This window comes from Micropterus salmoides, unplaced genomic scaffold (assembly GCF_014851395.1).
Source record: "Micropterus salmoides isolate LMB-PRFRI ecotype aquatic unplaced genomic scaffold, ASM1485139v1 Ms_hic_scaffold_4213, whole genome shotgun sequence".
Lineage (NCBI taxonomy): Eukaryota > Metazoa > Chordata > Actinopteri > Centrarchiformes > Centrarchidae > Micropterus > Micropterus salmoides.
In genome coordinates, this window is record NW_024043611.1 from 686 (window position 1) to 19,434 (window position 18,749).

General features: G+C 45.8%; 12 non-coding genes across 12 annotated transcripts; all 12 read right to left on the minus strand.

The window, feature by feature from the left end:
- Positions 1-1,247: 1,247 nt before the first annotated feature.
- Positions 1,248-1,321, minus strand: trnan-guu. Its single transcript has one exon. It is a non-coding gene; the product is annotated as a tRNA-Asn (tRNA).
- Positions 1,322-4,963: 3,642 nt separating this feature from the next.
- On the minus strand, positions 4,964-5,037 carry trnan-guu. The gene has a single exon. It is a non-coding gene; the product is annotated as a tRNA-Asn (tRNA).
- A 2,017-nt stretch (positions 5,038-7,054) lies between these two features.
- On the minus strand, positions 7,055-7,128 carry trnat-ugu. The gene has a single exon. It is a non-coding gene; the product is annotated as a tRNA-Thr (tRNA).
- A 399-nt stretch (positions 7,129-7,527) lies between these two features.
- trnan-guu lies at positions 7,528-7,601 on the minus strand. Its single transcript has one exon. It is a non-coding gene; the product is annotated as a tRNA-Asn (tRNA).
- A 2,021-nt stretch (positions 7,602-9,622) lies between these two features.
- trnat-ugu lies at positions 9,623-9,696 on the minus strand. Its single transcript has one exon. It is a non-coding gene; the product is annotated as a tRNA-Thr (tRNA).
- A 398-nt stretch (positions 9,697-10,094) lies between these two features.
- Positions 10,095-10,168, minus strand: trnan-guu. Its single transcript has one exon. It is a non-coding gene; the product is annotated as a tRNA-Asn (tRNA).
- Positions 10,169-12,190: 2,022 nt separating this feature from the next.
- Positions 12,191-12,264, minus strand: trnat-ugu. The gene has a single exon. It is a non-coding gene; the product is annotated as a tRNA-Thr (tRNA).
- A 399-nt stretch (positions 12,265-12,663) lies between these two features.
- On the minus strand, positions 12,664-12,737 carry trnan-guu. The gene has a single exon. It is a non-coding gene; the product is annotated as a tRNA-Asn (tRNA).
- Positions 12,738-14,759: 2,022 nt separating this feature from the next.
- On the minus strand, positions 14,760-14,833 carry trnat-ugu. Its single transcript has one exon. It is a non-coding gene; the product is annotated as a tRNA-Thr (tRNA).
- Positions 14,834-15,232: 399 nt separating this feature from the next.
- Positions 15,233-15,306, minus strand: trnan-guu. The gene has a single exon. It is a non-coding gene; the product is annotated as a tRNA-Asn (tRNA).
- A 2,022-nt stretch (positions 15,307-17,328) lies between these two features.
- Positions 17,329-17,402, minus strand: trnat-ugu. Its single transcript has one exon. It is a non-coding gene; the product is annotated as a tRNA-Thr (tRNA).
- Positions 17,403-17,801: 399 nt separating this feature from the next.
- trnan-guu lies at positions 17,802-17,875 on the minus strand. Its single transcript has one exon. It is a non-coding gene; the product is annotated as a tRNA-Asn (tRNA).
- Positions 17,876-18,749: the final 874 nt, after the last annotated feature.

Sequence of the window (18,749 nt, forward strand, 5' to 3'; positions counted from 1 at the left end):
CTTAGAATCCCCCTGCAGGAGAAGCACCTAGGGGACTTGATCATCTGGATCCACCTGGATCCAAGGTGGAAGAACTGAATCCCTGCTCTCACTTTGGAAACACGTCCATGTTCTGGTGATCTCTGATGCTTGCGTCACATTCAGCATGCTAATCTGTGGCACTGAACACCTGCGAAGGTGCTGCTACACCTGAGAGCGGACCTTTCAGTGATTTCAAATGACACATCAGATCAGAATTATGAACATAAAACAAAACCAGAGTTTACTGCAAGTGGACTTGAAGCTAGATCTTTTAGGTGGAAGGCAGAACACTAGCCATTAGTCCACAGAGAACACAAGGACAGGGTTCGTCATCGTATTCACACCACTCAGAAGTCCAGAGTGTTTATGTTGGAAAGCAATCTCTCTTCCACAGCAGGACTTGAACCCAGAACACCTGTCCCAGAGGATATTCATTCCTTGGTGAAGCTGCTATAACAGGAAGCAGTTGGTTTCTGTATATTCAAGGCCAGCAATTTCTACCAATTATTGTTTGGTAAAATAGGTCTCACCCGCAATAGCACTTGTTTGTCTTCCATGGTTTAGAGAATGTAGAGCAGCCTCTGGTGAGATCACCGGGACAGAAGTCAGTAATGACCAGTACATCAAAGGACAGATTCTGGAAACACTGAGCTGATTCAGTCAGAGGATGTTTAAGTGAACTTACCAAAGCAGGGAGCAATTTCCTGTTTTCAGATTTGAATAGGTAGAGGTTCCCGTGGACACATTAAGCTGTAGAGGCACTGCTGGGATTTGAAACCAGGTTCTCCTGTTTAAACAGGCGCTTTCACCGACTAAGCCACAGCACCCGCCGCAGGCAACTGCGCTACCTGTTTCAGGTGGTCTGGTTTTGGAATCAGTTCTTAGGATTGCCACGTTCTACTCGCTCACTCGCGTTTTTCTTGAAGCTGCGTAGAACGCACATGAGGTTATTCTGGTTTTTGTCCTTGGGAAGTGGCGTATCGTTATTGAAAACTCCACTTAGGCACCGCTGGGATTTGAACCCAGGATCTCTTCCGCTTTGACCAGCGGAAAAGCGGACACGGTTGAGGCCTCTGGAGCCACAAGAGGAGAAAGGGATGAGCTTGGACTAGCGAGGCCAAGGGACAAAGTGGCACTGGTCCTGTTTGACAAGAGGGCCTTTGCAGCGGACCAACAAGTTCAAAGAGCACGGATAGAGCTTGCACTTCAGACGCCTAAATATTGACCGTCCCTGGGTGGGCTCGAACCACCATCCTCTCGGTTAACAGCCGAGCGCGCTAGCCAATTGCGCCACAGAGACACGTTGGGGTGCAGGCGTTCAAAAAATCCCGTGTACTCGTCTTGCAGTCTCGGTTCCATGGAACCAGACAGGAAGTCCATCATCCAGAGTTTCCTCTCCAGACTGATGTTGGTGGATCTTCTGAAAGTTCCTCCCTCAGTCAGATCTTCTTCTCTCTCTGGTTGTTGGTCTTCATCGGTACTGAAGATGGTCCAGTGGGAAGGACGCCGACTGGAGACCCAGAGTTGTGGGTTCAAACCTCGCCTCAGCCATCTGAGGTACGTGAGAAATGTGTCTGTGTGTGTGTTCAATAAACCGAAACTCAAAAACGTTCAAAGCGTCCGAAATCTCGTTGCGTTCGTTTCCCGTCGTGAATTTCCGCATTTGTCCGACTTCAACACAACCGACCTTCAAGGGATTACGGTACAGCTAAGTAAGGTAAGGCTAGCTAGCTTGCTTGATCAAAGCCAGCTAGCTCTCTCTCTTGGACTTATTTTACTTTACCAAACAAGAAAGTAAGAAAGAAGTGATACACAACGTACAAGAGATTTCAATATAAAACAAGGATAATAAAAGTCCTCATCTGAGTCTGGATGTGGATCCTGGTTCTGATCTTTGTACCATCGGTTATTGTTGAGAAATGTTCAGTTAAATGATGAAGTTCTTCTGGTTCATGTCAGGATTCAGATCCACGTTCGTGATCTGAATATTGATTGATTCCAATCTTTGGACAAAAATAATTACAATAACTTTGTTTATAGCACTTTTCAAATCCAAGTTACAAGGTGCTGCACAGCAGAAACAAATAAAGCTCCATACTTAAAAAAATAAAAATGAATCAACAGCAATAAAACAAAGTTTATTAAAACACCATAGGATAAAAGTGAGACCTAAGAAAGTATTTAAAAGAGGCCCCTGAGTTTGCCTGTCTGAGAACTTCCACAGCTGACGGGCCTAGTGGAGAGATTATTAAAGGAGCCAGCTCTGGTCTGAAGGGGGTCACTGTGATCTCTAACAGGGATAATGCTGCAGGTGGATTTCAGTGGAAAGATTCCTGAAACAGCAGCAGACATGTTTTACTTCCTACAGTGCGCTGGTCCATTGTGGTTCTGCTGAAGGGAGACTGGACTGCTCCCAATCACATCGTACTAGTACTCATGAAGAATGTCTCTCTGTCACAGCTCATGTTTAAAGCTGCAGTCTGTCTGGATTCATAATCTCTGAACCTGCAGAGCTCTCAGCTCCAGCATCATAACAGCTGCTTAGAATCCCCCTGCAGGAGAAGCACCTAGGGGACTTGATCATCTGGATCCACCTGGATCCAAGGTGGAAGAACTGAATCCCTGCTTCTCACTTTGGAAACACGTCCATGTTCTGGTGATCTCTGATGCTTGCGTCACATTCTTAAAAAAAATAAAAATGAATCACAGCATAAAACAAGTTTATTAAAACACCATAGGAAAAGTGAGACCTAAGAAAGTATTTAAAAGAGGCCCCTGAGTTTGCCTGTCTGAGAACTTCCACAGCTGACGGGCCTAGTGGAGAGATTATTAAAGGAGCCAGCTCTGGTCTGAAGGGGGTCACTGTGATCTCTAACAGGGATAATGCTGCAGGTGGATTCAGTGGAAAGATTCCTGAAACAGCAGCAGACATGTTTTACTTCCTACAGTGCGCTGGTCCATTGTGGTTCTGCTGAAGGGAGACTGGACTGCTCCCAATCACATCGTACTAGTACTCATGAAGAATGTCTCTCTGTCACAGCTCATGTTTAAAGCTGCAGTCTGTCTGGATTCATAATCTCTGAACCTGCAGAGCTCTCAGCTCCAGCTCAAACAGCTGCTTAGAATCCCCCTGCAGGAGAAGCACCTAGGGGACTTGATCATCTGGATCCACCTGGATCCAAGGTGGAAGAACTGAACCTGCTTCTCACTTTGGAAACACGTCCATGTTCTGGTGATCTCTGATGCTTGCGTCACATTCTTAAAAAAAATAAAAATGAATCAACAGCAATAAAACAAAGTTTATTAAAACACCATAGGATAAAAGTGAGACCTAAGAAAGTATTTAAAAGAGGCCCCTGAGTTTGCCTGTCTGAGAACTTCCACAGCTGACGGGCCTAGTGGAGAGATTAAAGGAGCCAGCTCTGGTCTGAAGGGGGTCACTGTGATCTCTAACAGGGATAATGCTGCAGGTGGATTTCAGTGGAAAGATTCCTGAAACAGCAGCAGACATGTTTTACTTCCTACAGTGCGCTGGTCCATTGTGGTTCTGCTGAAGGGAGACTGGACTGCTCCCAATCACATCGTACTAGTACTCATGAAGAATGTCTCTCTGTCACAGCTCATGTTTAAAGCTGCAGTCTGTCTGGATTCATAATCTCTGAACCTGCAGAGCTCTCAGCTCCAGCATCATAACAGCTGCTTAGAATCCCCCTGCAGGAGAAGCACCTAGGGGACTTGATCATCTGGATCCACCTGGATCCAAGGTGGAAGAACTGAATCCCTGCTTCTCACTTTGGAAACACGTCCATGTTCTGGTGATCTCTGATGCTTGCGTCACATTCAGCATGCTAATCTGTGGCACTGAACACCTGCGAAGGTGCTGCTACACCTGAGAGCGGACCTTTCAGTGATTTCAAATGACACATCAGATCAGAATTATGAACATAAAACAAAACCAGAGTTTACTGCAAGTGGACTTGAAGCTAGATCTTTTAGGTGGAAGGCAAGAACACTAGCCATTAGTCCACAGAGAACACAAGGACAGGGTTCGTCATCGTATTCACACCACTCAGAAGTCCAGAGTGTTTATGTTGGAAAGCAATCTCTCTTCCACAGCAGGACTTGAACCCAGAACACCTGTCCCAGAGGATATTCATTCCTTGGTGAAGCTGCTATAACAGGAAGCAGTTGGTTTCTGTATATCAAGGCCAGCAATTTCTACCAATTATTGTTTGGTAAAATAGGTCTCACCCGCAATAGCACTTGTTTGTCTTCCATGGTTTAGAGAATGTAGAGCAGCCTCTGGTGAGATCACCGGGACAGAAGTCAGTAATGACCAGTACATCAAAGGACAGATTCTGGAAACACTGAGCTGATTCAGTCAGAGGATGTTTAAGTGAACTTACCAAAGCAGGGAGCAATTTCCTGTTTTCAGATTTGAATAGGTAGAGGTTCCCGTGGACACATTAAGCTGTAGAGGCACTGCTGGGATTTGAAACCAGGTTCTCCTGTTTACAGACAGGCGCTTTCACCGACTAAGCCACAGCACCCGCCGCAGGCAACTGCGCTACCTGTTTCAGGTGGTCTGGTTTTGGAATCAGTTCTTAGGATTGCCACGTTCTACTCGCTCACTCGCGTTTTTCTTGAAGCTGCGTAGAACGCACATGAGGTTATTCTGGTTTTGTCCTTGGGAAGTGGCGTATCGTTATTGAAAACTCCACTTAGGCACCGCTGGGATTTGAACCCAGGATCTCTTCCGCTTTGACCAGCGGAAAAGCGGACACGGTTGAGGCCTCTGGAGCCACAAGAGGAGAAAGGGATGAGCTTGGACTAGCGAGGCCAAGGGACAAAGTGGCACTGGTCGACAAGAGGGCCTTTGCAGCGGACCAACAAGTTCAAAGAGCACGGATAGAGCTTGCACTTCAGACGCCTAAATATTGACCGTCCCTGGGTGGGCTCGAACCACCATCCTCTCGGTTAACAGCCGAGCGCGCTAGCCAATTGCGCCACAGAGACACGTTGGGGTGCAGGCGTTCAAAAAATCCCGTGTACTCGTCTTGCAGTCTCGGTTCCATGGAACCAGACAGGAAGTCCATCATCCAGAGTTTCCTCTCCAGACTGATGTTGGTGGATCTTCTGAAAGTTCCTCCCTCAGTCAGATCTTCTTTCTCTCTGGTGTTGGTCTTCATCGGTACTGAAGATGGTCCAGTGGGGAAGGACGCCGACTGGAGACCCAGAGTTGTGGGTTCAAACCTCGCCTCAGCCATCTGAGGTACGTGAGAAATGTGTCTGTGTGTGTGTTCAATAAACCGAAACTCAAAAAACGTTCAAAGCGTCCGAAATCTCGTTGCGTTCGTTTCCCGTCGTGAATTTCCGCATTTGTCCGACTTCAACACAACGACCTTCAAGGGATTACGGTACAGCTAAGTAAGGTAAGGCTAGCTAGCTTGCTTGATCAAAGCCAGCTAGCTCTCTCTTTGGACTTATTTTACTTTACCAAACAAGAAAGTAAGAAAGAAGTGATACACAACGTACAAGAGATTTCAATATAAAACAAGGATAATAAAAGTCCTCATCTGAGTCTGGATGTGGATCCTGGTTCTGATCTTTGTACCATCGGTTATTGTTGAGAAATGTTCAGTTAAATGATGAAGTTCTTCTGGTTCATGTCAGGATTCAGATCCACGTTCGTGATCTGAATATTGATTGATTCCAATCTTTGGAAAAAAATAATTACAATAACTTTGTTTATAGCACTTTTCAAATCCAAGTTACAAGGTGCTGCACAGCAGAAACAAATAAAGCTCCATACTTAAAAAAAATAAAAATGAATCAACAGCAATAAAACAAAGTTTATTAAAACACCATAGGATAAAAGTGAGACCTAAGAAAGTATTTAAAAGAGGCCCCTGAGTTTGCCTGTCTGAGAACTTCCACAGCTGACGGGCCTAGTGGAGAGATTATTAAAGGAGCCAGCTCTGGTCTGAAGGGGGTCACTGTGATCTCTAACAGGGATAATGCTGCAGGTGGATTTCAGTGGAAAGATTCCTGAAACAGCAGCAGACATGTTTTACTTACTACAGTGCGCTGGTCCATTGTGGTTCTGCTGAAGGGAGACTGGACTGCTCCCAATCACATCGTACTAGTACTCATGAAGAATGTCTCTCTGTCACAGCTCATGTTTAAAGCTGCAGTCTGTCTGGATTCATAATCTCTGAACCTGCAGAGCTCTCAGCTCCAGCATCATAACAGCTGCTTAGAATCCCCCGCAGGAGAAGCACCTAGGGGACTTGATCATCTGGATCCACCTGGATCCAAGGTGGAAGAACTGAATCCCTGCTTCTCACTTTGGAAACACGTCCATGTTCTGGTGATCTCTGATGCTTGCGTCACATTCAGCATGCTAATCTGTGGCACTGAACACCTGCGAAGGTGCTGCTACACCTGAGAGCGGACCTTTCAGTGATTTCAAATGACACATCAGATCAGAATTATGAACATAAAACAAAACCAGAGTTTACTGCAAGTGGACTTGAAGCTAGATCTTTTAGGTGGAAGGCAAGAACACTAGCCATTAGTCCACAGAGAACACAAGGACAGGGTTCGTCATCGTATTCACACCACTCAGAAGTCCAGAGTGTTTATGTTGGAAAGCAATCTCTCTTCCACAGCAGGACTTGAACCCAGAACACCTGTCCCAGAGGATATTCATTCCTTGGTGAAGCTGCTATAACAGGAAGCAGTTGGTTTCTGTATATTCAAGGCCAGCAATTTCTACCAATTATTGTTTGGTAAAATAGGTCTCACCCGCAATAGCACTTGTTTGTCTTCCATGGTTTAGAGAATGTAGAGCAGCCTCTGGTGAGATCACCGGGACAGAAGTCAGTAATGACCAGTACATCAAAGGACAGATTCTGGAAACACTGAGCTGATTCAGTCAGAGGATGTTTAAGTGAACTTACCAAAGCAGGGAGCAATTTCCTGTTTTCAGATTTGAATAGGTAGAGGTTCCCGTGGACACATTAAGCTGTAGAGGCACTGCTGGGATTTGAAACCAGGTTCTCCTGTTTACAAGACAGGCGCTTTCACCGACTAAGCCACAGCACCCGCCGCAGGCAACTGCGCTACCTGTTTCAGGTGGTCTGGTTTTGGAATCAGTTCTTAGGATTGCCACGTTCTACTCGCTCACTCGCGTTTTTCTTGAAGCTGCGTAGAACGCACATGAGGTTATTCTGGTTTTTGTCCTTGGGAAGTGGCGTATCGTTATTGAAAACTCCACTTAGGCACCGCTGGGATTTGAACCCAGGATCTCTTCCGCTTTGACCAGCGGAAAAGCGGACACGGTTGAGGCCTCTGGAGCCACAAGAGGAGAAAGGGATGAGCTTGGACTAGCGAGGCCAAGGGACAAAGTGGCACTGGTCCTGTTTGACAAGAGGGCCTTTGCAGCGGACCAACAAGTTCAAAGAGCACGGATAGAGCTTGCACTTCAGACGCCTAAATATTGACCGTCCCTGGGTGGGCTCGAACCACCATCCTCTCGGTTAACAGCCGAGCGCGCTAGCCAATTGCGCCACAGAGACACGTTGGGGTGCAGGCGTTCAAAAAATCCCGTGTACTCGTCTTGCAGTCTCGGTTCCATGGAACCAGACAGGAAGTCCATCATCCAGAGTTTCCTCTCCAGACTGATGTTGGTGGATCTTCTGAAAGTTCCTCCCTCAGTCAGATCTTCTTCCTCTCTCTGGTTGTTGGTCTTCATCGGTACTGAAGATGGTCCAGTGGGGAAGGACGCCGACTGGAGACCCAGAGTTGTGGGTTCAAACCTCGCCTCAGCCATCTGAGGTACGTGAGAAATGTGTCTGTGTGTGTTTCAATAAACCGAAACTCAAAAAACGTTCAAAGCGTCCGAAATCTCGTTGCGTTCGTTTCCCGTCGTGAATTTCCGCATTTGTCCGACTTCAACACAAACGACCTTCAAGGGATTACGGTACAGCTAAGTAAGGTAAGGCTAGCTAGCTTGCTTGATCAAAGCCAGCTAGCTCTCTCTCTTTGGACTTATTTTACTTTACCAAACAAGAAAGTAAGAAAGAAGTGATACACAACGTACAAGAGATTTCAATATAAAACAAGGATAATAAAAGTCCTCATCTGAGTCTGGATGTGGATCCTGGTTCTGATCTTTGTACCATCGGTTATTGTTGAGAAATGTTCAGTTAAATGATGAAGTTCTTCTGGTTCATGTCAGGATTCAGATCCACGTTCGTGATCTGAATATTGATTGATTCCAATCTTTGGAAAAAATAATTACAATAACTTTGTTTATAGCACTTTTCAAATCCAAGTTACAAGGTGCTGCACAGCAGAAACAAATAAAGCTCCATACTTAAAAAAATAAAAATGAATCAACAGCAATAAAACAAAGTTTATTAAAACACCATAGGATAAAAGTGAGACCTAAGAAAGTATTTAAAAGAGGCCCCTGAGTTTGCCTGTCTGAGAACTTCCACAGCTGACGGGCCTAGTGGAGAGATTATTAAAGGAGCCAGCTCTGGTCTGAAGGGGGTCACTGTGATCTCTAACAGGGATAATGCTGCAGGTGGATTTCAGTGGAAAGATTCCTGAAACAGCAGCAGACATGTTTTACTTCCTACAGTGCGCTGGTCCATTGTGGTTCTGCTGAAGGGAGACTGGACTGCTCCCAATCACATCGTACTAGTACTCATGAAGAATGTCTCTCTGTCACAGCTCATGTTTAAAGCTGCAGTCTGTCTGGATTCATAATCTCTGAACCTGCAGAGCTCTCAGCTCCAGCATCATAACAGCTGCTTAGAATCCCCCTGCAGGAGAAGCACCTAGGGGACTTGATCATCTGGATCCACCTGGATCCAAGGTGGAAGAACTGAATCCCTGCTTCTCACTTTGGAAACACGTCCATGTTCTGGTGATCTCTGATGCTTGCGTCACATTCAGCATGCTAATCTGTGGCACTGAACACCTGCGAAGGTGCTGCTACACCTGAGAGCGGACCTTTCAGTGATTTCAAATGACACATCAGATCAGAATTATGAACATAAAACAAAACCAGAGTTTACTGCAAGTGGACTTGAAGCTAGATCTTTTAGGTGGAAGGCAAGAACACTAGCCATTAGTCCACAGAGAACACAAGGACAGGGTTCGTCATCGTATTCACACCACTCAGAAGTCCAGAGTGTTTATGTTGGAAAGCAATCTCTCTTCCACAGCAGGACTTGAACCCAGAACACCTGTCCCAGAGGATATTCATTCCTTGGTGAAGCTGCTATAACAGGAAGCAGTTGGTTTCTGTATATTCAAGGCCAGCAATTTCTACCAATTATTGTTTGGTAAAATAGGTCTCACCCGCAATAGCACTTGTTTGTCTTCCATGGTTTAGAGAATGTAGAGCAGCCTCTGGTGAGATCACCGGGACAGAAGTCAGTAATGACCAGTACATCAAAGGACAGATTCTGGAAACACTGAGCTGATTCAGTCAGAGGATGTTTAAGTGAACTTACCAAAGCAGGGAGCAATTTCCTGTTTTCAGATTTGAATAGGTAGAGGTTCCCGTGGACACATTAAGCTGTAGAGGCACTGCTGGGATTTGAAACCAGGTTCTCCTGTTTACAAGACAGGCGCTTTCACCGACTAAGCCACAGCACCCGCCGCAGGCAACTGCGCTACCTGTTTCAGGTGGTCTGGTTTTGGAATCAGTTCTTAGGATTGCCACGTTCTACTCGCTCACTCGCGTTTTTCTTGAAGCTGCGTAGAACGCACATGAGGTTATTCTGGTTTTTGTCCTTGGGAAGTGGCGTATCGTTATTGAAAACTCCACTTAGGCACCGCTGGGATTTGAACCCAGGATCTCTTCCGCTTTGACCAGCGGAAAAGCGGACACGGTTGAGGCCTCTGGAGCCACAAGAGGAGAAGGGATGAGCTTGGACTAGCGAGGCCAAGGGACAAAGTGGCACTGGTCCTGTTTGACAAGAGGGCCTTTGCAGCGGACCAACAAGTTCAAAGAGCACGGATAGAGCTTGCACTTCAGACGCCTAAATATTGACCGTCCCTGGGTGGGCTCGAACCACCATCCTCTCGGTTAACAGCCGAGCGCGCTAGCCAATTGCGCCACAGAGACACGTTGGGGTGCAGGCGTTCAAAAAATCCCGTGTACTCGTCTTGCAGTCTCGGTTCCATGGAACCAGACAGGAAGTCCATCATCCAGAGTTTCCTCTCCAGACTGATGTTGGTGGATCTTCTGAAAGTTCCTCCCTCAGTCAGATCTTCTTCCTCTCTCTGGTTGTTGGTCTTCATCGGTACTGAAGATGGTCCAGTGGGGAAGGACGCCGACTGGAGACCCAGAGTTGTGGGTTCAAACCTCGCCTCAGCCATCTGAGGTACGTGAGAAATGTGTCTGTGTGTGTGTTCAATAAACCGAAACTCAAAAAACGTTCAAAGCGTCCGAAATCTCGTTGCGTTCGTTTCCCGTCGTGAATTTCCGCATTTGTCCGACTTCAACACAACGACCTTCAAGGGATTACGGTACAGCTAAGTAAGGTAAGGCTAGCTAGCTTGCTTGATCAAAGCCAGCTAGCTCTCTCTCTTTGGACTTATTTTACTTTACCAAACAAGAAAGTAAGAAAGAAGTGATACACAACGTACAAGAGATTTCAATATAAAACAAGGATAATAAAAGTCCTCATCTGAGTCTGGATGTGGATCCTGGTTCTGATCTTTGTACCATCGGTTATTGTTGAGAAATGTTCAGTTAAATGATGAAGTTCTTCTGGTTCATGTCAGGATTCAGATCCACGTTCGTGATCTGAATATTGATTGATTCCAATCTTTGGAAAAAAATAATTACAATAACTTTGTTTATAGCACTTTTCAAATCCAAGTTACAAGGTGCTGCACAGCAGAAACAAATAAAGCTCCATACTTAAAAAAATAAAAATGAATCAACAGCAATAAAACAAAGTTTATTAAAACACCATAGGATAAAAGTGAGACCTAAGAAAGTATTTAAAAGAGGCCCCTGAGTTTGCCTGTCTGAGAACTTCCACAGCTGACGGGCCTAGTGGAGAGATTATTAAAGGAGCCAGCTCTGGTCTGAAGGGGGTCACTGTGATCTCTAACAGGGATAATGCTGCAGGTGGATTTCAGTGGAAAGATTCCTGAAACAGCAGCAGACATGTTTTACTTCCTACAGTGCGCTGGTCCATTGTGGTTCTGCTGAAGGGAGACTGGACTGCTCCCAATCACATCGTACTAGTACTCATGAAGAATGTCTCTCTGTCACAGCTCATGTTTAAAGCTGCAGTCTGTCTGGATTCATAATCTCTGAACCTGCAGAGCTCTCAGCTCCAGCATCATAACAGCTGCTTAGAATCCCCCTGCAGGAGAAGCACCTAGGGGACTTGATCATCTGGATCCACCTGGATCCAAGGTGGAAGAACTGAATCCCTGCTTCTCACTTTGGAAACACGTCCATGTTCTGGTGATCTCTGATGCTTGCGTCACATTCAGCATGCTAATCTGTGGCACTGAACACCTGCGAAGGTGCTGCTACACCTGAGAGCGGACCTTTCAGTGATTTCAAATGACACATCAGATCAGAATTATGAACATAAAACAAAACCAGAGTTTACTGCAAGTGGACTTGAAGCTAGATCTTTTAGGTGGAAGGCAAGAACACTAGCCATTAGTCCACAGAGAACACAAGGACAGGGTTCGTCATCGTATTCACACCACTCAGAAGTCCAGAGTGTTTATGTTGGAAAGCAATCTCTCTTCCACAGCAGGACTTGAACCCAGAACACCTGTCCCAGAGGATATTCATTCCTTGGTGAAGCTGCTATAACAGGAAGCAGTTGGTTTCTGTATATTCAAGGCCAGCAATTTCTACCAATTATTGTTTGGTAAAATAGGTCTCACCCGCAATAGCACTTGTTTGTCTTCCATGGTTTAGAGAATGTAGAGCAGCCTCTGGTGAGATCACCGGGACAGAAGTCAGTAATGACCAGTACATCAAAGGACAGATTCTGGAAACACTGAGCTGATTCAGTCAGAGGATGTTTAAGTGAACTTACCAAAGCAGGGAGCAATTTCCTGTTTTCAGATTTGAATAGGTAGAGGTTCCCGTGGACACATTAAGCTGTAGAGGCACTGCTGGGATTTGAAACCAGGTTCTCCTGTTTACAAGACAGGCGCTTTCACCGACTAAGCCACAGCACCCGCCGCAGGCAACTGCGCTACCTGTTTCAGGTGGTCTGGTTTTGGAATCAGTTCTTAGGATTGCCACGTTCTACTCGCTCACTCGCGTTTTTCTTGAAGCTGCGTAGAACGCACATGAGGTTATTCTGGTTTTTGTCCTTGGGAAGTGGCGTATCGTTATTGAAAACTCCACTTAGGCACCGCTGGGATTTGAACCCAGGATCTCTTCCGCTTTGACCAGCGGAAAAGCGGACACGGTTGAGGCCTCTGGAGCCACAAGAGGAGAAAGGGATGAGCTTGGACTAGCGAGGCCAAGGGACAAAGTGGCACTGGTCCTGTTTGACAAGAGGGCCTTTGCAGCGGACCAACAAGTTCAAAGAGCACGGATAGAGCTTGCACTTCAGACGCCTAAATATTGACCGTCCCTGGGTGGGCTCGAACCACCATCCTCTCGGTTAACAGCCGAGCGCGCTAGCCAATTGCGCCACAGAGACACGTTGGGGTGCAGGCGTTCAAAAAATCCCGTGTACTCGTCTTGCAGTCTCGGTTCCATGGAACCAGACAGGAAGTCCATCATCCAGAGTTTCCTCTCCAGACTGATGTTGGTGGATCTTCTGAAAGTTCCTCCCTCAGTCAGATCTTCTTCCTCTCTCTGGTTGTTGGTCTTCATCGGTACTGAAGATGGTCCAGTGGGGAAGGACGCCGACTGGAGACCCAGAGTTGTGGGTTCAAACCTCGCCTCAGCCATCTGAGGTACGTGAGAAATGTGTCTGTGTGTGTGTTCAATAAACCGAAACTCAAAAAACGTTCAAAGCGTCCGAAATCTCGTTGCGTTCGTTTCCCGTCGTGAATTTCCGCATTTGTCCGACTTCAACACAACGACCTTCAAGGGATTACGGTACAGCTAAGTAAGGTAAGGCTAGCTAGCTTGCTTGATCAAAGCCAGCTAGCTCTCTCTCTTTGGACTTATTTTACTTTACCAAACAAGAAAGTAAGAAAGAAGTGATACACAACGTACAAGAGATTTCAATATAAAACAAGGATAATAAAAGTCCTCATCTGAGTCTGGATGTGGATCCTGGTTCTGATCTTTGTACCATCGGTTATTGTTGAGAAATGTTCAGTTAAATGATGAAGTTCTTCTGGTTCATGTCAGGATTCAGATCCACGTTCGTGATCTGAATATTGATTGATTCCAATCTTTGGAAAAAATAATTACAATAACTTTGTTTATAGCACTTTTCAAATCCAAGTTACAAGGTGCTGCACAGCAGAAACAAATAAAGCTCCATACTTAAAAAAAATAAAAATGAATCAACAGCAATAAAACAAAGTTTATTAAAACACCATAGGATAAAAGTGAGACCTAAGAAAGTATTTAAAAGAGGCCCCTGAGTTTGCCTGTCTGAGAACTTCCACAGCTGACGGGCCTAGTGGAGAGATTATTAAAGGAGCCAGCTCTGGTCTGAAGGGGGTCACTGTGATCTCTAACAGGGATAATGCTGCAGGTGGATTTCAGTGGAAAGATTCCTGAAACAGCAGCAGACATGTTTTACTTCCTACAGTGCGCTGGTCCATTGTGGTTCTGCTGAAGGGAGACTGGACTGCTCCCAATCACATCGTACTAGTACTCATGAAGAATGTCTCTCTGTCACAGCTCATGTTTAAAGCTGCAGTCTGTCTGGATTCATAATCTCTGAACCTGCAGAGCTCTCAGCTCCAGCATCATAACAGCTGCTTAGAATCCCCCTGCAGGAGAAGCACCTAGGGGACTTGATCATCTGGATCCACCTGGATCCAAGGTGGAAGAACTGAATCCCTGCTTCTCACTTTGGAAACACGTCCATGTTCTGGTGATCTCTGATGCTTGCGTCACATTCAGCATGCTAATCTGTGGCACTGAACACCTGCGAAGGTGCTGCTACACCTGAGAGCGGACCTTTCAGTGATTTCAAATGACACATCAGATCAGAATTATGAACATAAAACAAAACCAGAGTTTACTGCAAGTGGACTTGAAGCTAGATCTTTTAGGTGGAAGGCAAGAACACTAGCCATTAGTCCACAGAGAACACAAGGACAGGGTTCGTCATCGTATTCACACCACTCAGAAGTCCAGAGTGTTTATGTTGGAAAGCAATCTCTCTTCCACAGCAGGACTTGAACCCAGAACACCTGTCCCAGAGGATATTCATTCCTTGGTGAAGCTGCTATAACAGGAAGCAGTTGGTTTCTGTATATTCAAGGCCAGCAATTTCTACCAATTATTGTTTGGTAAAATAGGTCTCACCCGCAATAGCACTTGTTTGTCTTCCATGGTTTAGAGAATGTAGAGCAGCCTCTGGTGAGATCACCGGGACAGAAGTCAGTAATGACCAGTACATCAAAGGACAGATTCTGGAAACACTGAGCTGATTCAGTCAGAGGATGTTTAAGTGAACTTACCAAAGCAGGGAGCAATTTCCTGTTTTCAGATTTGAATAGGTAGAGGTTCCCGTGGACACATTAAGCTGTAGAGGCACTGCTGGGATTTGAAACCAGGTTCTCCTGTTTACAAGACAGGCGCTTTCACCGACTAAGCCACAGCACCCGCCGCAGGCAACTGCGCTACCTGTTTCAGGTGGTCTGGTTTTGGAATCAGTTCTTAGGATTGCCACGTTCTACTCGCTCACTCGCGTTTTTCTTGAAGCTGCGTAGAACGCACATGAGGTTATTCTGGTTTTTGTCCTTGGGAAGTGGCGTATCGTTATTGAAAACTCCACTTAGGCACCGCTGGGATTTGAACCCAGGATCTCTTCCGCTTTGACCAGCGGAAAAGCGGACACGGTTGAGGCCTCTGGAGCCACAAGAGGAGAAAGGGATGAGCTTGGACTAGCGAGGCCAAGGGACAAAGTGGCACTGGTCCTGTTTGACAAGAGGGCCTTTGCAGCGGACCAACAAGTTCAAAGAGCACGGATAGAGCTTGCACTTCAGACGCCTAAATATTGACCGTCCCTGGGTGGGCTCGAACCACCATCCTCTCGGTTAACAGCCGAGCGCGCTAGCCAATTGCGCCACAGAGACACGTTGGGGTGCAGGCGTTCAAAAAATCCCGTGTACTCGTCTTGCAGTCTCGGTTCCATGGAACCAGACAGGAAGTCCATCATCCAGAGTTTCCTCTCCAGACTGATGTTGGTGGATCTTCTGAAAGTTCCTCCCTCAGTCAGATCTTCTTCCTCTCTCTGGTTGTTGGTCTTCATCGGTACTGAAGATGGTCCAGTGGGGAAGGACGCCGACTGGAGACCCAGAGTTGTGGGTTCAAACCTCGCCTCAGCCATCTGAGGTACGTGAGAAATGTGTCTGTGTGTGTGTTCAATAAACCGAAACTCAAAAAACGTTCAAAGCGTCCGAAATCTCGTTGCGTTCGTTTCCCGTCGTGAATTTCCGCATTTGTCCGACTTCAACACAACGACCTTCAAGGGATTACGGTACAGCTAAGTAAGGTAAGGCTAGCTAGCTTGCTTGATCAAAGCCAGCTAGCTCTCTCTCTTTGGACTTATTTTACTTTACCAAACAAGAAAGTAAGAAAGAAGTGATACACAACGTACAAGAGATTTCAATATAAAACAAGGATAATAAAAGTCCTCATCTGAGTCTGGATGTGGATCCTGGTTCTGATCTTTGTACCATCGGTTATTGTTGAGAAATGTTCAGTTAAATGATGAAGTTCTTCTGGTTCATGTCAGGATTCAGATCCACGTTCGTGATCTGAATATTGATTGATTCCAATCTTTGGAAAAAATAATTACAATAACTTTGTTTATAGCACTTTTCAAATCCAAGTTACAAGGTGCTGCACAGCAGAAACAAATAAAGCTCCATACTTAAAAAAAATAAAAATGAATCAACAGCAATAAAACAAAGTTTATTAAAACACCATAGGATAAAAGTGAGACCTAAGAAAGTATTTAAAAGAGGCCCCTGAGTTTGCCTGTCTGAGAACTTCCACAGCTGACGGGCCTAGTGGAGAGATTATTAAAGGAGCCAGCTCTGGTCTGAAGGGGGTCACTGTGATCTCTAACAGGGATAATGCTGCAGGTGGATTTCAGTGGAAAGATTCCTGAAACAGCAGCAGACATGTTTTACTTCCTACAGTGCGCTGGTCCATTGTGGTTCTGCTGAAGGGAGACTGGACTGCTCCCAATCACATCGTACTAGTACTCATGAAGAATGTCTCTCTGTCACAGCTCATGTTTAAAGCTGCAGTCTGTCTGGATTCATAATCTCTGAACCTGCAGAGCTCTCAGCTCCAGCATCATAACAGCTGCTTAGAATCCCCCTGCAGGAGAAGCACCTAGGGGACTTGATCATCTGGATCCACCTGGATCCAAGGTGGAAGAACTGAATCCCTGCTTCTCACTTTGGAAACACGTCCATGTTCTGGTGATCTCTGATGCTTGCGTCACATTCAGCATGCTAATCTGTGGCACTGAACACCTGCGAAGGTGCTGCTACACCTGAGAGCGGACCTTTCAGTGATTTCAAATGACACATCAGATCAGAATTATGAACATAAAACAAAACCAGAGTTTACTGCAAGTGGACTTGAAGCTAGATCTTTTAGGTGGAAGGCAAGAACACTAGCCATTAGTCCACAGAGAACACAAGGACAGGGTTCGTCATCGTATTCACACCACTCAGAAGTCCAGAGTGTTTATGTTGGAAAGCAATCTCTCTTCCACAGCAGGACTTGAACCCAGAACACCTGTCCCAGAGGATATTCATTCCTTGGTGAAGCTGCTATAACAGGAAGCAGTTGGTTTCTGTATATTCAAGGCCAGCAATTTCTACCAATTATTGTTTGGTAAAATAGGTCTCACCCGCAATAGCACTTGTTTGTCTTCCATGGTTTAGAGAATGTAGAGCAGCCTCTGGTGAGATCACCGGGACAGAAGTCAGTAATGACCAGTACATCAAAGGACAGATTCTGGAAACACTGAGCTGATTCAGTCAGAGGATGTTTAAGTGAACTTACCAAAGCAGGGAGCAATTTCCTGTTTTCAGATTTGAATAGGTAGAGGTTCCCGTGGACACATTAAGCTGTAGAGGCACTGCTGGGATTTGAAACCAGGTTCTCCTGTTTACAAGACAGGCGCTTTCACCGACTAAGCCACAGCACCCGCCGCAGGCAACTGCGCTACCTGTTTCAGGTGGTCTGGTTTTGGAATCAGTTCTTAGGATTGCCACGTTCTACTCGCTCACTCGCGTTTTTCTTGAAGCTGCGTAGAACGCACATGAGGTTATTCTGGTTTTTGTCCTTGGGAAGTGGCGTATCGTTATTGAAAACTCCACTTAGGCACCGCTGGGATTTGAACCCAGGATCTCTTCCGCTTTGACCAGCGGAAAAGCGGACACGGTTGAGGCCTCTGGAGCCACAAGAGGAGAAAGGGATGAGCTTGGACTAGCGAGGCCAAGGGACAAAGTGGCACTGGTCCTGTTTGACAAGAGGGCCTTTGCAGCGGACCAACAAGTTCAAAGAGCACGGATAGAGCTTGCACTTCAGACGCCTAAATATTGACCGTCCCTGGGTGGGCTCGAACCACCATCCTCTCGGTTAACAGCCGAGCGCGCTAGCCAATTGCGCCACAGAGACACGTTGGGGTGCAGGCGTTCAAAAAATCCCGTGTACTCGTCTTGCAGTCTCGGTTCCATGGAACCAGACAGGAAGTCCATCATCCAGAGTTTCCTCTCCAGACTGATGTTGGTGGATCTTCTGAAAGTTCCTCCCTCAGTCAGATCTTCTTCCTCTCTCTGGTTGTTGGTCTTCATCGGTACTGAAGATGGTCCAGTGGGGAAGGACGCCGACTGGAGACCCAGAGTTGTGGGTTCAAACCTCGCCTCAGCCATCTGAGGTACGTGAGAAATGTGTCTGTGTGTGTGTTCAATAAACCGAAACTCAAAAAACGTTCAAAGCGTCCGAAATCTCGTTGCGTTCGTTTCCCGTCGTGAATTTCCGCATTTGTCCGACTTCAACACAACGACCTTCAAGGGATTACGGTACAGCTAAGTAAGGTAAGGCTAGCTAGCTTGCTTGATCAAAGCCAGCTAGCTCTCTCTCTTTGGACTTATTTTACTTTACCAAACAAGAAAGTAAGAAAGAAGTGATACACAACGTACAAGAGATTTCAATATAAAACAAGGATAATAAAAGTCCTCATCTGAGTCTGGATGTGGATCCTGGTTCTGATCTTTGTACCATCGGTTATTGTTGAGAAATGTTCAGTTAAATGATGAAGTTCTTCTGGTTCATGTCAGGATTCAGATCCACGTTCGTGATCTGAATATTGATTGATTCCAATCTTTGGAAAAAAATAATTACAATAACTTTGTTTATAGCACTTTTCAAATCCAAGTTACAAGGTGCTGCACAGCAGAAACAAATAAAGCTCCATACTTAAAAAAAATAAAAATGAATCAACAGCAATAAAACAAAGTTTATTAAAACACCATAGGATAAAAGTGAGACC